The sequence below is a fragment of the Ambystoma mexicanum genome, chromosome 8 (assembly GCF_040938575.1).
Source record: "Ambystoma mexicanum isolate Mex_15411 chromosome 8, UKY_AmexF1_1, whole genome shotgun sequence".
In the NCBI taxonomy this organism is placed as follows: domain Eukaryota; kingdom Metazoa; phylum Chordata; class Amphibia; order Caudata; family Ambystomatidae; genus Ambystoma; species Ambystoma mexicanum.
Genome location: NC_090929.1, coordinates 682626261 through 682639108, shown reverse-complemented (window position 1 = coordinate 682639108; position 12848 = coordinate 682626261).

Below are 12848 nucleotides of genomic sequence, written 5' to 3'. Positions count from 1 at the left end.
CCTGTGGGTGGGACCTGGGTGAATGCCTTGTGTGACGAATACGCATTCTGTGTTGTGGATGTCTAGTATCTGGTGTTTGACACAATGACTGAGACAGCCCTGCCCAAAACTGGTATGAATGCAGTGTGGAGTGTTGAATGGCTGGGTACTTGTCCCAATACACATAAATTGTTGTGACTGTCTGGAGAGAAGTGAATGGCCTGAATGCACTATGCACCTGATTGGATGTCTGCCTGCATGAATACCCTTCTGACCGATGGGTTGCCTGAGTGTTTCCCAGCAGAATGAATGGGAGATCAACTAGTATATCTGGGGGCCTCTCACTGCTAGAATTTGTGTTCAGAAGCTGAAGAGAAACTGGATTTGAAACTGAAGCTTAACCTTGAAACCCTGCTGGAAGAGATGTGTTGCTGTTGCTCTACTTCATCATTCTGAAAGCTGCTGTGTCGCCAAGGACTGACCCAGAGAGGACCTAGTAAGGTGCCCTCTTCCCGAGCTACGAGCGAACATCGTGCACCAGCTGATCTTTGCCAAAGCTCCCTGGTAGAAATACCTGCGACATGCTGCCGACCGAAGACTGCCGTGGAATCCCACCATCGACAACTGCCGTCACCGACCGGAGCCACTGGGCTCCCATTGCCTAAGAACTTTTGATTCACGGATGCGCTCTTCCGTACCATGGCCTGCCTTATCCCGCCGGAGAAGGCCGGGCCGTCGACGCGCCGAGGAGCATCTGCCGGTGGGTTTCCCGCCACCCAAAGACCACATAGACGCGGATGACTCGACGCCCTTGCTGGACAACAGTTCTTCAAACTCTTTGCCGTCATGAACTATCAACATCGAGGTGCCCTGCACGCCTCATCCTTGCAGGACATCTATACTCCGTCGCCGATGAGCACTGTTACGATCAAAGCTGCCACTTCACCAGCATAGTTCACCCTGTTCATCGTCGGATATTCGACGACCTGTGGCTCCTGCCTTAAAGGGAGTGCACTCAAGATTTCCCGACAGGGAACTCTACAAAACCAGGTACTTTGGGGTTGCTGAACTAATGGAAAGTCTCTTGTGAACAATATATGGAGTGGGCTTGTGATATATCTTTACTTTACAGGTTGTCCAGGTGGGGGGATAGCCACACAGAGCTGTGTCTTGGTAACAGGGCCAGTATTCTGCCTATTGTTTTAACCAACTGCTTTCCTCTTATATCTCTTGTTGGTTTCCTTTACGAACTGATTTGTGTGACATTTAACCGTACAGTTGATGCACTTTAATAGATCTAATAGTAAGAGTGGTACCACATAGAACTGTATATTTGCCATTGTAGATAACCGAGTACAAAGTGAGTTATGGTGATATTGTACATAACCTTGAACATTAATTATATAAAGACTGTGTTTTAACTAATACAGTGTGTGGACATTCCTTTGTGGGGGCTACACTGTACTTAAGAACAGTCTGCCTCACCTCCTGAGAAGCTATGCCTTGATTGCTCGACCACGGGCCAATAATAGAGAATCTTGGCTGGGGTCCTCTGTGCCTCTCCTCTAACATATAGAGAGCAGAAGTACAGACACACCCCTCCAGTCTTTACACTCAGCTGCTGACTCAATGAAGCGTTGGTATGACCTCCGGCACCGAACCAAAGATAAGATGGGTGCCAACCACACCTCTACTCTGGTGACTGGAGGTGGGTCACCACGAGAGGATTAAGAACTCACCTCATGGGGGCTGGCATCTGAGAAACAGGGGGAATGTAGTTGGTCAGTGGGGCTTCTGACCTCCTGCTCCATGTCCGAGTCAGAACATGCAGCTGTTGCAGCTGTCTCCCCGATGTTGCTGCTGGCCGCTGACCCCCTGCCTTCTGTGGCAGGCAATGTCGGTGGAGGTGGAGCAGCTGCTGCTGGCCTGCTGCCAACAGGGGTGCTTGCCGGTGGGACCTCCGGTATGCCTGCAGTGGGACCTGCTTGTCGTGGGGTCTGCCTCACTGCAGCTGAGGTTGAGGGTGCAGGGAGGTTGTTGTTGGACTTCGCTCTCTTCGGCGCAGGGGTGTCCTGGTCCTCTGGGTGTGATTCTGTGCCTGTGGTGGAGCAAAGGTGGGAGGGCGTTATTGATGGGTCTACGGACTTTTGAATGACAATGGTTGACATTATTTTGGCCAGTGGATGAGGCAGATTTCAGGCAGTGCCATGCAGGTTGTCTCCTTTTGGTGTGGTATGTGGATGCAGGTATGCGGGTGCCAGCAGTGTATGCAGGGTGGTGCTCGCATGTGGCTATGGGCAGTATTGATTTGTGTTGCATTTACACTCTAGGGCAACCTTGTGCTACACATGATTGGACTGCTGTGACTATGGCATGTCTTGTATGAGGCACCTACCTTCATCGCCTGATGTCGGGGCTCCCCTTTCCATCCCTCCAACGCCTTCGATGGATTCCATGCCGATGGTGGTAGCACAGATCTCCTCCCACGGTTGGAGTTTCAGGGGGGATTCCGACCCTCCACCGGTTCCCTGGGCAAGGTTGCGGTTTGCCGAGATGACGGCTCTGACCCGTATGCGCAGGTCATCCCAGCGCTTCCGGCACTGCTGTGGGGTGCGGGGTACGGTCCCCACCGCGCTGACGCGCTCAGCCACCAGGGCCCAGATGGCCTTCTTCTTCCCGATTGCTGTCCTGGTCATTTCAGGGGAGAAAACAACACCTGCGTTGTCCTGCAGGGTCTCCGCTAGCATGCAGAGTTCCTCCCGGCTGAATCGCTACTGGCGCTGGCGGTCACATGCCTTTTTCACGGATTTTGGCATTTTCGGGAACTTGGATGGGTGGGTGTTTGGTTGGGACAGGTGTCAGGGTTGGGTCTGGTGTTGTTTGGTAGGATGGCGATGGATTGTGTTTTTAAAGATGGCCGACGGGCTGCTTCCCGTTCCGGCGCGATGACGCTATTTCCGGTTTGGCCTTTTACGGCCGCCGCTAATTACGGTGGCCGTAAATTACGGTGGCCGCTACTTACGCTGGCGGAAGGGCACCTTGCTCGCTTAGCGATGCCGGTAGGGGCCTTTTCCGCCATGGCGTTAATTGCATTACCGCCATGGCGTAATGCTCGTGCGCGATGGGTCGTGATGTGGCGCTCTTTACGCCATCGTCCCACGGCGTAAACGCTCATTACGCCATGGCGGTAATGACGGGCGATTACCGCCAGGGTCGTAATGAGGAAAGTATATCCAGATTGGCTCTACCATGATAGTCCACAGTACCAAGTAATCACACTAATCTTTGCTTTTACCCTTGTTACAAAGTACAAACATGCCATGACATACAAAGAATATATGACTAGACTGGACACTCATCACTTTTGCTTTAACATTGATTTCAAGAAAAAGTAACAAATGCCCTTTCGCATTAAGAAAGTAAATGCAGACTAATGCCATGGGATAAGCCAGCAACATAATAACACTTATCAAGTTTGCTTTACCTTTGATGCCAAGTATAAAATGGCATGCCATATTACGAAAGTAAATGCAGACTGGCACTACTAATGCAGGTCAGTCTAGTCACGTAATAATACTTATGTTCATTTTTCCTTCAATGTAAAATAAATAATACCATGCCACATTAAGAAAGTTAATGCAGACTGACACTAGCAGTGCCTGTCTGCATATCATTACTGAATGGAGCATGCATTTTCAAGGGTAATGCAAACATAATAAATGTTGTTGCATGGCTAGACTGACCTACATTTAATGTAAGACAGTCTAGCCAGGCAATAATGCGTATCATCTGTACTTTACACTTGTTGCACAGTAACCATGCTTCAAGGGTAAAGCAAACATAAGTGCTACGTATGCTTTTTCCTTGATGTGCAGATACTGTGCATCAAGGGTAAAGCACAAATGATAAGTGCAAATATCTGGCTAGACTAGCCTACACTGAAAGTAGTCCAGTGACAACACTTATCAAATTTGCTTTACCTTTGATGCACAGTAACTGTGAATCAAGGATAAAGCAAACGTAAGTATTATTGCATGGCTAGACTGGCCTACAATTAATGTAGGTCAGTCTAGCCTACATTTAATGTAGACCAGTCTAGTAACTGTGCACCAAGGGGAAGCAACTATAAGTGTTTTAATGTGGCTATACTAGCCTACATTCAATGTAGGACAGTCAAGCCAGGTAATAACACTGGCCATGTCTGCTTTACCCTTTATGCCGAGTAACTTTGCATCAAGTGTAAAGGAAACATAAGTGTTATTACCTGGCTACACTGGCCTACATTCAATGTAGGAAAGTCTAGTCACGTCATATCACTTATCATGTTTGCTTCACCCTTGATGTACAGTAACTCTTGATCAAGGGTAGAGCAAAGGTAAGTGGTATTATGTCTATATACCGGCCTATATTCAACTACAGCCTGCTTAGCCATGTAAAACACTTCATTTACTTTTTTTGCTTTACCCTCGATGCATGGTACTGTGCATCAAGGATAAATAGAAAAAAGAATGCAATGCCCCCACAAGCCCCACTGCTAAATGTGGACACCCCACAGTGGAACCTATACATTTAGGAATCTGGGCTGACACTCACACAAAAACAAATACTTTCAGCCGCACATTCGCACATCATTCATATAGCTCCTTGCATGCACTTTAATAAAAAGATGGCTACATACTTAAACAAAGAAAACACTTAGCTTACATACATGCACCTTCCACATGCTCCCAAACCACCACAAGGAGGTCTGATGGCCCTCCTCTCCTCTCCATAACGTAAACACACTGCCTGATAGGAGAGGAGCCATCCCCTGCTATGCGCTCCATTTCTTGCGGAGCTAAAAGGGTGCTGCAAAACAAAATGAGTAGTGGAGGGCATACTCCTGCTCAGAGGTACGGTAGCATGGTCCCCTGTGTAAATGAATCACATGGGGACTGTGCTACCTCTAACTCACGTGAGGGGGCCACTACTTCAACTGCTTCACGAGCTGCCAGGGGGAATGCACTGCAAATGAGAATTCACCTACACAAGAGACCTGCTAAGGGACTTGTCCACAGAGCTGGGGATCCTCATCCCTACAAAAAACTTGAGTCAGTGTTGCATGGTGTGTTCCATGGTTCCCATGCACAGTGCAATATCCAGGCCTTCTGGAGAATCCTGGATTGTTTTAATGATGCACTTCTCTTTTCCAGGAACGACCTCATGGTGGCAAGAAAGACACACCATCAGAAACCTGTCAACGGAGGATCTACAGCCTGCTGAGGGACTACTAGTTAATTGACGGTCCAGATGACAATTGAAATGATGAGTGACTAATGTATACTTTGGTGATTCAGAAAGATATACAATCTGCCATATCTGAATGAAACGATGGACCCAGAAAAAAGAAATGTGGTTGGTGCATCCGAGGCAGGTATCAGTGTTTGGTTGATGAGGCAATCTATACAATAGCATGGCCCTATTAGTCAATAACATTTCCTCATTTGGGGAGATCTGTACGGTGTGGCTCTGATCTGGAGGTGGACTTCCAGTGATGGCTACTAGGTGGCACTGGGCATGTGTGGATTTGTATATGAAATTGGCCATTCTACATTCCCCGTTTTAGAGACAGTTTTAGCCCACCATGCAATAAAAATATGCTTTTGGGCATTTTGTTAGAAGTCTGTATCATTCGAAACACGCCGTAAGGCACTTCAGTTGCCATTGCAGTCTACAATTTAAATGAAAATCCTTTGAACCATGTCTTCGTTCTTCAGGAATTGGAGCCCAAGGTATGCACAGAAGTCAGGTTTGCAGCTTTGTAGCGACATAGCCTTAAAGTGTAGTATGTCCTGATATAAGGAAAAGTGTTGCTGATGCTTTACCCAGGAAAACATAGATACTGAGAATAATGAGCAGAGTTACATGGTGGAGGGTGGTGTAGTCACAAGTGGTGAAGGGGAACAATCATTAAATGAAGATGCAGCGTTAAAGACAGTTATAAAATACATGAAGGATTGATGACTATTAATAGCATATAATGAGCCAAGGTCATTTTAGTCTTGTCAAGTGATGACTAGCATTTCTCTCAGCAGAAGGTTTCAGACATAGGGAGTAATCCAGAGCCATCCCCAACCCTGAGGTCAGGATCTCTTGAGGAGACCCCAGTTCCTGTCCCCACTTTGGGCCAGCATGCATCTGTGCAGATCACCTCCTTCCTATGCCATACCTCTTCAACAAGATGCTGGAAAGTAACTTTCTGTCTTTTCTAGAAGCCCAGCAACAACACAGGAGACCAACAAGAAGCATCAGAGGGAGAACCTGTGTTGAGAGAACCTGTGTTGAGAGCCCCATTGTAGTAGAGAGAACCCGCAACCTGACCGCGAACCAGCGTTTCTGCCATCTCAGGTGAGGTCCTTCTGACTAAGAGAAACCAACAGACAAAGATAGCAGAGTTTCAATGCCTGCATGTGGTAGCAAGGGCAGCCACGTAGTGAAGCCAAGTGATAGCAGCAAGTGACTTGTATGAGAACCAAACCCTTCACCCACTTTGGACATACCAGTGTTGCACATTGAATCGGGCCTGTTAGCACGAATAGAGACAGTGGACTTTGTGGGCCGCAATGGCTGTTCCACAGCAGGTCGTGCTTAAGTAGTGGCTCCTGCCAACAGTCACAGAGCAAGATAGAAAGTTAAAATGTAAAAATTCAAGAGAGGCACATGAATTAGGCGTTGGTACATGGAGTTTTTTTTTTGTTTCTTTATTTATAAAGTTTTACATACAGATAAATAATTAAACAATCAGAACAATTAATACTCAGTAAAAATACATAGAATAGCAGAATATTATATATACATAACCAGCAATAAATCAGTAAATATTCAGAAAGTCATCCCACACCTTTCCATATAAACTCAGTTTCCCTTGCCTCCTGAAAAACACCCTTTCCATGGATGCAAGGGCTTTGGTACTAATAATCGATGCAAGGAATTCCCTCAGAAACAGGAATCTTTTTTCCATATTCCCCATGGACAAACTTGGGTGAGAATGAAAGGACAACAAAGTAGCACATGGGACCGGCAGGTAAGAAGCATAGCAGACAAAGTATAATTTTCTGTGAGAAGAACAGGGCAAGAAGGGACAAAGAAAAAAGCAGCAAAGGATGCAAGCAGTAGTACCGGGGCCGCACTGTGACCGCAGAATGGAGGTGTATGCACATTTGAGACAGGAAAATGTACCACTTTTGAGATGCTTGACAACACTGTTACTTTTGACACATAATCATACAAGCCGAAGGAAGCACACAGTTTAGAAAAGAAAGGTATTATTTATATCAGATTTGATAGAGTTTTGGATTCAGGGACAGGACAAGACAGGAACAGAGTCTTTTGAGGAAAGATTAACTTGAAACAAGCAGAAAAATATAAATTATATGACTACACTTGTGCTCTGAAGCAGTTGTTTTCGTAATCTAGTATGTTACAAGACCCTAATAAAAAAAACATAAAGAAAAATTATGTTTCATTTTCAGTGTAATTTATAAAATAAAATTATGAATCACAATTTCCGCTTTACACTCTCTAAAACAATTGAGCCATTGTGAACGAATGGCAATCTCAAAGTTGTGCTATTGCAAAGATTAATTAATATGCAACATATTTCTACCTGATGAAAAAGAAAAAAAAGACAACGCTTCTAGAAGTGACAGAGTAGTTGAGTCAAAGGATACTAAAAGATCCCTTTATTGTCTAGTTTTTATTTTAGTTTTAGTTGGTAGCTTGAGATAATTGTCATTGATCAGAACTAGCCCTCATTGCGGAAAATGCTGTTTATCCCTGGCCTAGCCTTGTATCATCTTATAACTGAACCTCAACAGAATGGTGCATGCATATAAATTAAGTAATTTGAAATCTAGATATGTCCTATGGTCCAGATTAATAGATGTTTGTGCTTCGATCAAGTTTAAGTGGATAGACCATCTAGGAAATGAGCCCACAAGTGGAATCCCCCTAATTTCCATAAGCCTGGCTTTAGCTGGCACATGGATTCTTAAGGCAATAAACCCTGAGCCTGTAGGTGATTACCTCATAAAGTAAGGCCCCTGGAGGCCATAGTTACAGGCCCGATTGTAGTGAGGACCTTAATTAAGGCGTCAGGGGCATTACCTTATGCAATAATGGCCGGCAGGTGAGGGGTTTATTGCCATTAGTACCCCCGCCCGTTAGACCAGGGTAGGGAAAACAAAGTCTGTTTTCCCTTTCCATGGCAGCCATTCAAAATAAGTGAAAAAAGTAAACAAAAAAGTAAACAAAAAGTAGCCCTTTCTTCCTTACCATGACGGCCTGTCACAGATCGGGAGCGGATGCGCTGGGGACTGCCTGCTCCCAAAATGGACAGAAAAGAAGGTAAGTAGGGGTGGGAGGGCGGGGAGGGATTTCTCAGGAGGTGGAGGGGCACAGGGAGGGGGAAAGGGGAAAGACTTACCTGATTCCCCGAAGGAGGCTCAGGGCAGCAGGATTACTGTGTGATAACGCCCGCGTCCTGAGCCTCTCCATTGGCTGGGAGGCCGTCACACCCCCTTCGCTGGGTACTAATATTTATTTGTACTTATCATCGATATATAAGGCCCCACATGCTGCTTCTAGCCCTTCCATGGCATGGTGTTTAAAGGAGAGGAGGAGTGAGGGAGTATAAGTGGAAGGAGGGATACAAAAGAAATGCTTTCAGAGTTAAACAATAGGACAATTCTGGATCCTGTTTATTCAACCAGAGAAAAAGGAGGAGAAGGAACAAGCTCTGAATTTCAGTCAGGTATTTTTCTGACCTGAGTGGTAGGGATTTTGCTGGATGCATTATTTAAATCTACCCTCGACAGATGAGACCGCCTCAGACACTCTTCAGTTACTTTTAGATTTGGTGTGATATTTTGAAGTTGGAGTGTGCAGTTCAATATGTTTGTCTATTGAAACGTCCAGACATCCAGTCCTTGTATATCAGGATACCTCATTGCAACACCCTTGAAGTGGATGATGAAACGTTGTTACGTAGGATAGAGGATCATCCTGTTATTAATGATTTTATATTGTGGTGCACGGATTACGCTTTAATCAAAAATTTCTTTCAATTTCAAGGTTGTTTCTTCTTACAAGTGCAAGGTGCAGCCATGGGAGCCGCCATGGCCCTGAATTAGACTAATCTCTACGTAAAGATGTTTGCAAATGTAGTGATTTACTCTGATCTGAACCCTTTCAAAGTGGCTAAGGTACATAGATGACATTTCCATTCTCTGGGAAGGCTCAATGGAGGGTGCTAATGCCTTTGTTTCGTGGCTCAATGAACAAAATAGGTACCTTAAGTTTAGTAAGGACACCATTAACACATAAATCAACTTCCTTGATATTACTATTTTCCACCATGAGGGAACGCTTCTGGTTAAACCATATAGTAAATCCACAGATAACGTGTTACTTCACTACTCTAGCCATCATGGCAAGTACATTTAAGACAATTTGCCATTCAGTCAGTAACTCAGATGAAAACGGAAAAGCAGAACTAAGGAGTTTTATGAAAAAGGAGCTGATTAGTTATCTAAAAGGTTGATCTCTCGAGGTTATCCTTTAAAACTGGGGAAATGCTCAGCAAAACAGGCTTATAACAACAATAGGAGGCTTTGTTAAAACACCCTCCTAGAATAAGGAGGAAGGAATCTTCCATGGTGTTGGACAACACCTTTACCAATCTGTCATATAGAATTAAAACCATCATTATGAAGAATTGGAAAAAAGTGTTTCTGAGAACTTTGGGACCACCACTGGTGGACCCTAAGAGAAGTGCAAACATGAGGAATATCTTAGTCAGGAACTACATAACTAACAAAACTCATGTGCATGTTAAGCAGACAACTTTGTGGGGTATGGCTCTAGTGATGGGTCACTATCCATATGGATCCAGTGTTATGTGCAAATTTACTATCAAAACTACAGAAGTGAACTTGGGCTGGAAGAGAAATGGCAAATAGGAGACCATACCAACTGTAACAGCAATGATGTTGTGTATGATCACCTGTCCGTGTGGTTCTCGTTACACTGGCAAAACAAACAGGAAATGTAAGACCAGACTCATTGAGCATCGAAGTTGCATTAAGAATCAGATAATTCAGGCACCTTTGGTTAAGCATTATATTGAATGTGCACATACCTTAGAAGATATACATTGCGTCATATTCAAGGAAATCAAGCGTCCATACCAAGATGATATCAATTGGAAATTGTTAAATCTTGAACAAAAATTAATTTTTAAGACCAGCAGCTACATTTTGGCTTGAAATGAGCATGTCCTAGTAAATTTGTGTGGCCCTGCTAACCAAAGGGTGGAGGGAAGTGCATACAGCAGGAAGGCTAACAATAATGGAGATAGTGAAGCCAATAGATGTAGATGGAACATGAACAAAGGATGGATCTCAATGTCCAAACAAAAAGGGATGCTAAACATGCATTGGACAAACAATCATGAATCCCAATAGGGGTGTATACACATGTCAGACTTGAGACTGCCCAGAGATAGAATGGAAGCCCAATGCCCCTGTGTAAGTTACTTTTACACGGTGCACTCCTTGCAAGCCCATGAAAAGGGGAAGCAGGAGTGGCATATGTGTCTGGACCCTAAGGCACAAACAAGGAGGGTACCAACACGAGACAAGCCTGCATGGGTCCAGCTGGAACCTACAGTGGATGCCCTCGGCTGGCACACTGAGCAACATACTGTCACTTAAATGCACAATAAACAAAAAAATAGTAAAAAATAATCAAAAATGCACAAGGGGGACCGGGGCTTGGGGTGGCCCACCCAGGAGGGAGGAGGTCCAGAGTGCATGTCAACACCCACATGTGTGGATGTAAAATAAAAAACCCTCCATGGATTAAAGGGCCACACAGGTAGCAGGATCGGGAGACCTGTCGCTGCTGTCTCCACCCTCTGGTGTTGCATCAGAATGTGGTAGTGGTAAGGGAGGATCACCACGTATAGCCCATGTCTGGTACTCCATGGCATTGGCCATGCGGGACGGAGATGCTTGCATCTGCAACATGATGGCTCGGAGGACTCCATGCAACACCTCACGGGATGCACACAGTTCCTCTGTGATGGTACGAGTCATCATTTGCATCTGCTGTTCAGACCGTCTACTGCTGGATGCCTCGAGTGCAGTGAGTGTAATCCTGAGGGACCTATACTCTGACCTCAGGTCTTCCCTGTGGGCCCCACCCTCTGCAGCCATGGATGCGCGCAGAGCCCTCAGTTGTGCCCGTCGGCTCCTGTTGCTGGCCACCATGTTCAGCCTGTGTGAGCGGCATGTGGACCGCAGTGCCTGCTGTTGGTGCTCCACCTGCCTTGCTAGGGGTATCATGGAGTTGACCACCCTATCCATGCCCGGAGCCAACATCTCATATAAAGCAGCCTGTTGTTGTGCAACAGCATACATGGACTGCTCCCACACAGTATCACCAGCTAACACACGGCCACTGCGTTGGCGGACCCCAAACCAGCCTGGGCCAAGGGTACCTGGCCCTTGATGTGATGATGCCATCTGAGGCTGTAGGGCTGCATTCCACCCTTGATCAGCTGCCCCAAGAACAGGAGTCAATACTGTGGAGTGTGACCCCGCAACTGTAATCACCACAGATGGACATACCAACACTGACTGGCACTGTGAGGGGTCGTCCCCCCTCCATACATTTGGGATGCAACAGCACCCACAGTTAATGCACTCACCTGCAACAGCACAGAGGTTTCCCTATCTGTTTCATCACCAGAGCCAAAGGCTTCCTCAGAAGCAAACTCAGACTGAGTCAGTGCCAGGATGGCCTGTAGCACCAGTGGATCTTCATGGGCTACCACACCACTTCCTCCACTCGTGGTTGGTCGTGGCTCAGTATCCTGTTCCTCCTCCACCTCCCCCTCTGCATCCAGTGCCTCATAACCTGCACATGGACAAAAAAATACATGAAGAGCCATGTAAATAGCATAGCCCACACAGATAGGCCTCACAATGTCGTCATGCAACACATCATCCTGCCATGTCACAAACTCCCGCACATACGCAGTGTCAATACAAGTGAAGGGTAGCATGAACGCAGCCATGGACGTGTCTGGAAGGGCTAAATACAACATGTAGTGCATGGTGCATAGCACCTGCTACACACATGAGCACCTGACTGGCATAGTTCATACACCAACATCACAGATGCAAAGACACATATGCCTTGTAGCATAGCCATGCCTGAACTGTAATACTGCATGACATGGAACTTGATGACTACTGTCCCAGAGCCATGTACAATGGATGTGACATGACATGACATGTAAATCACAAATTCAATACACACAAGTGTCATACAGTGTCATGATGCAAGGGTGGTGGAATGGAGTGAAGTCAGACAAACCCATTCCATGAGGCCAGGTCACATTGACATCACGTGAGTGAATAGGCATGGTGAAGGTGAGAACTGGGGTTGGAAGTGGGAGTGGGCAGTGCAGTACATAGGAATGGCATACCAATGAAATACAAGAACATAATCAGCAATGAAAATGCAATGGACTGGTGGAAGCGTATGTGCAGACATCAGGTGTCAATTGCTGCTAGAGGGTTGTAGGGATACAGTAAACAGCCACCGAGTGTGGGGGATGGCAGGGAGGTAGTGCATGGGTACAACTGGTGGCTCAGAGGCCCGTGTCGGAGATCAGAGTGTGGGCAGGTGACTAGTGCGTTCTCTCAGTCACCCAGGACTCCAGCAGGGGAGAGGAGGTAGAGAAGCACAACACATGAGGAAGGATCAGAAGTGCCTTCAAACCCGGATAAGGTCCACCTACAGTTCCATTGAGGCAGGGAGGC